This window comes from Pteropus alecto, unplaced genomic scaffold (genome assembly GCF_000325575.1).
Source record: "Pteropus alecto unplaced genomic scaffold, ASM32557v1 scaffold103, whole genome shotgun sequence".
Lineage (NCBI taxonomy): Eukaryota > Metazoa > Chordata > Mammalia > Chiroptera > Pteropodidae > Pteropus > Pteropus alecto.
Genome location: NW_006436288.1, coordinates 9,739,261 through 9,744,877, shown reverse-complemented (window position 1 = coordinate 9,744,877; position 5,617 = coordinate 9,739,261).

Sequence of the window (5,617 nt, the reverse complement as noted above, 5' to 3'; positions counted from 1 at the left end):
TGTAAGAGTATTTGCCCCCTTATAGTCAAACTTCTTGAAATATTTGTCTATCCTCACTATTCATGTTGTTACCTCCTATTTTCTTCTCAACCCAGTTTAATATGGCTTTTGTCCCCAAAATTTTACTGAAGCTGTTCTCATTGAGGCCTTGGTGCTAAATTTAATAGACATATCTCAGTTGTCAATCTAATTTCTTCTAGGCTTTGATATTTAGACCACTCCTATTTGAAATGAATTCTCCCTTCAGCTTCTTTGACACTTCTCTATCTCTATGGCTGCTTTGTCATTCTATTCTTTTTTAGGCTCCTTTTGCCTTTAAAAAAAATATATCTGCTCCTCAGAATCAAGAGTCTTCTTGTCTCCTCCCTCTACACACACCTCTAAGCAATCTCATCAATTTTCATACATTTAAGTACCACCTCTATACCCATGATGCCAGCTCTATGTCTCCAGTCCCGTTGTCACCTGAGCTCATGATGACATCTCCCATAGATTTCTGGAACAATCTTCTAAATGGGCTCCCTGACTTCATGCTGGCCCCTCTCCAATCTGTTTTCCAGGCTGCAGTAAAATTCCTCTTTCTAACATACAAATTTAATCACATCACTTCCCAACTTTCCTGTCAATGTCTCCACACTGCCTTCAGCAGTAATTCTAATGTCTGTCACATTGTTTAAGGGGCCCTTTTGTGATCAACCCCGCTCACTCCTCAAGGCCCATGTGCTGTCACTCTCTCTCACTCTGTAGTACTGCTTTCAGTTCTCAGACTTCATTAATTCTCTACCTGTGAACTTTGGCCATCCCCACGAATCTTCTCCTCTCTGATCAGACCCTCCTTTCTGCTTGTGACCTCTGCACTTTCCCCTTACAATTTATTCACGCAACACATTTTTTGAACATTTACTATTACCAGGCATTGTTTCAGGTGGTTAGACTACAGTAGAGAACAAAGTGGGCACATCGCTGAACTCATGAGGTTCAGAGTCTACTGGACAGACATATAAGCAAACTTAGGTCATTGTAGATCTTGTGATGAGTTGGGAAACTAGAAACTCCAAGAGCCCAGATGAGGGCATCTCATTCAGGCTGTGAGTGAGAGGCTTCCTAAGGGCAGTGTTATTTAGAGTGTTAGACCTGAGACAAAGTAGAAAGGTAAGAATACAAGGGGTTTAAGAAGGACCTCAGAATTTTTCTTCTCTCTTCTGCTTTTTTTGCCCCATTCTCACCCTTCTTAACTCTTGTCCTTTTCCATTTCCCACTACCTCTATTTTTAAAATAAACCCTTTGGTTGGTTCTTACGGTATCCCAGAAGTTAACTATTTTTTTCCTTCACTGGTTGGATCGATTTTCATACAAGCACTCTCAGCCCTTCAGCAAACCCATTAGCTCCCTTTCTTCAAATATCTCCTTAAGGTGAAAATGAAGAAACCTCATCCCTTAGAGCAGCCACGTCATTCATCTCTTGGATAAAGCTATCTGCTAACTTGTAGCTACCTAGAGTCATGCCCAGATGTTCCTTTATCCTTCTGCTGTATACATTTTCCAATTGTCCATTTGTTCATGTTTTTCAATTGTCTGCATATCAAATTGTCTGTAAGAAATAGATAACCATGATCTCTCCTCATTGTCCAAAATAATAAAGCACATATGAGGTTTAAGAAGCCTTTCTCCATAGCTTTGAGATTCCTGTCAGACCACAGGCTCACCGGACAACATGGTGGTAATGTTTCTAGGCTTACTTGAACTTTATTCTAAGCCATAGCAATATCTCTTACATACAGTAAAAACTAATCGGCTAACCCCAACCTACAAATCTCTCAACTTTCTGTTTTTAAGGATGTATATCATGTTAAAAAAAAATCGTTCCTTTAGGGCTCGTTATTTTACATAGTCCTCCTCTTCAATAAGTGATCCCCATTTTAAAAGGTTTCAATAGGATAAGAAACATCCTAGAACAAATTTGCAGTCACCTCCACCTTCTATCCTCTCCAGGGTAAAGAAGAGGGTAGCCTTATCCATAGCTTTGAGATTCCTGTCAGACCACAGGCTCATAGAACAACATGGTGAGTAGCCTTACTCATGATTGGTCAGTGGCTGTGGGTGGCTTTACCTTGCATTGGGAATGTTATTGTTTTCCTCATTCACTACTGCCTGAGATTTGGCAGTAGTGCTGGTGCATATATATAGAAGGAAGCTAATTACTTCATTTTTTTTTCCATTGGAACATTTTCCTATCCACTTGCAGATAATATTCCCTTTCCTTTAACAGCTCCTCTCTGAATAAACCAACAATAGCACATTCATTAGAAGAGCTGAAGTTAGAGCCCAGGAGGAGACAACAGAAGGCTGGGACCAGGGATGGTGGAGAGTACTAGAGGGCAGTATCCACCAGCTCCTGGGTAATTGGCCTCCCAGTCTCTCCAAAGGGAGCTCTTAGTAGAGGCAAATGGAGACTTCTATTTAATTCCTTGTACGTAAAAAATATAGGTATAGGTATATAGAGATATAGAGATATATAATGTAAACGTTTCACCCATAAAGACAGTCATTTTTCTACAATGGCTTCATTCAGGGCTTTCAAGAGTCATTATTGCTAGTTCTTTCGGGGACTTAACAATCAGTCATTTTTTTGGTCTGAAGCAAAAGAGAATCAGAACATAGGCTGCCTTTTCATTTTTTGTTTTGAAAATAAATAAATAAAGAGCACCTAAGTGCTTTAATCACGTGCACCTTATATACAGGGGCAATATATACGTGTAAAGTCTATAGTACTTTAATCAGTTTTGATGTCCTTTCACAGAGAGATTAACCAGTCAATAAGGACAAATCATGGAAAGGGCAGATAATAAACCAAGATGTAGATACTTTTACATACCCTCTGGCAACTCCTGATAATACAAAATAGCTGGAAATTTTGAAAAAGACTCATCTATTCTGAGAAAGATTCTATGCTAATTTTTTTAAAACATTTCCAGTACTTGGATAGAAATTTAAGAGCAGAACTACCATATATAAGAGCCGATCAAAGGGGTGAGTTGGAGGTGAGTAGCACTGAAATCAGGCTGGTGCTCTGGCCGGCAAGTCATACATCCTGGGCTAGTGGAAGTTCTGCTTAAGAGATTGAATAATAGAAATTTGACAAATAATCTAAATAGTCAATAATGAGTTACCAGTTAAAAAAATACATGGAATTATTAAATAAAATAATTAAAACAGTGATGTGTGTGTGTGTGTGTGTAAAACTACATGAAAATGCAGTTTATAAAATAGAATATATAACCCCATTTTTGTGAAAGACATATACAGAAATACAAACATATACTATATATGCATGTGTGTATGTATACACACATATATTAAACAATAGCCCTCCCTGCCATTCACAGTTTTGTTTTCCACGGTTTTAGTTACCCAAGGCCAACTGCTGTTAGAAAATATTAAATGGAAAATTCCAGATATAAACAATTCACAAGTTTTAAATCACTTACCGTTCTGAGTAATGTAATGAAATCTCACAAGTCATTTCTTTTTCCAGCAGCTCCACACTATTTAAGCTCTCAGCCCTGTAAATCACTTAGTAGCCATCTTGGTTATCAGATGACGTGGCAGTTTCACAGTGCTGTGTTCAAGTGACTCTTATTTTACTTAATAATGACCCCAAAACACACGAGTAGTGATGAGGGTAATTTGGATACAACAAAGAGAAGCATCAAAGTGCTTCCTTTAAGTCAAAAGGTGAAACTTCTCGACTTAAGGCAATTTCTTATCTCACATCATCACAAGACAGGTGAGTACAGTACAATAGAATATTTTGAGAGAGACCACATTCATATGACTTTTCTTACAGTATATTTTTATAATTATTCTATTTTTTTATTAGTTATTGTTGTTAATCTCTTACTGTGCCTAATTTTTAAGTTAAAATTTATCATAGGTAGGTATGTATAGGAAAATACATAATATGTATATGGTTCAGTACTATCCACGGTTTCAGGCATTCTCTGGGGATCTTTGAACATGTCCCCTGCAGATAAGGAGGGGACTACTGTATCTACATATCTATCTATAGGGAAAAAAAATGGAAGAAACACATAAAAATGTGAACTGCAATTCTCTTCATTGAATAAGTTTTAGAGTGACTTTCTTCTTATGAAAGCGTTCTGAATTAATTGTGGGTGGGTGTATGGGGAATGGTCTGAGAGAGGGAGACAGAGACGGTTATTTTTGTGTGTAATAAGAAAAAGTAAAAACTATAAACTGTGAATTGGAACTTAAAAGATAATAAGAGTTACTTTTAAAGAGACAGATATCTGTATATTAGAAACCCGAAAAACATTGAAAACTATTTGGACAAGTTAAGAAAAAAAAGTCTAAACAGTCTGAAAACAAAGTATTATTCACTATTTGATTTGGTCAGTTTTTCAACTGTAATAACTATGGCTTTATGACGACATTTCACAAGTCGAAAATGGGCATTAAAATGAATCATCAATTTAGAAGGGTAATTATAAAGTAATTCCACTTGTGATATTGATTGCATTTAATGATCTCACTCAGAAGAGTAATAGTATATTCCTTTAAATGATTTGTTACTACAATGTTCAAAGAGATACAATATATAAAGGAATTATGCATTTGGTACTCTAAATTAGTTTTACTAGAAAAATGAGAGAAAAGGGATGTGTTTAGATGTGCTTTCCATTCCCTGACTTCACCCTTTGTAAGAATTACATTCTGGTTCATCCTTGAGACAAGAGTCTGAAGCTAATATTGATCAACGTAGATTAGTGTTTCTGTCATACCAGTATATTTAACCTTCCCATCACTCCGGTAGACAGGTTTTTACCATTTAAGAGACAGAGGCTCAGAGAAATTTCTTACCTTCTGTATGGTCGCATGGCCAGTTAGGTGGTGGTACCAAGATTCATTCTTAAGTCTTCTTGACCCCAAAGACTCTGCTCTTTCCAATTAGAACAGAGTTATAACATTCCATGGTGGTAGATGGTGTTATTTTTCAGAATTACGAACAAGGTAATAAGGTCAGCTTGAGGACAAGTTGCTAGCAAAGTTTGTAAAAACAAGTGAGAGAGAAAGAGCTTTGTAGGGGTAGGTTATTATCTACTAATAGGCAAAAGGATGGCAGGTGTTCTTCAATTACAGTATTACCAAACAGAGCTCTCTTTCTCATGTCTCTCATTGGATGCCTTGGTACAGAGATGCTTTAGTAGGAAAATGTTAGCTTTAGTAAAGATTATAGTGTTTATCTAAAACTTTTTTGGGAAAAAAATTATATCTTAAAGGCAAAGTTTAGAATTGTCTAGGCTTTGGTTCAATTCTAAACTAACAGTAGTCAGAAATAAAAGGGCCATATGAAATGAAGCCTTTGCAATTTTATTGAATTGTTATTTTATGCATGTGTCAAGATATAGATTTTCGGCAATTAACAAACATTTTTCAGATCACATATTCTTGTAAGAAATGTAAGGGCCAAAAACATCTCCCAGAATGACCACAATAGCCTATTGTTTACACTTGACAGAAATTAGACCGTAAAGCGGGTAAAAGTTTGATTTGTTTAAAGTGTCGTTAACTCCCTAGAAAATACCACCAGCATCAT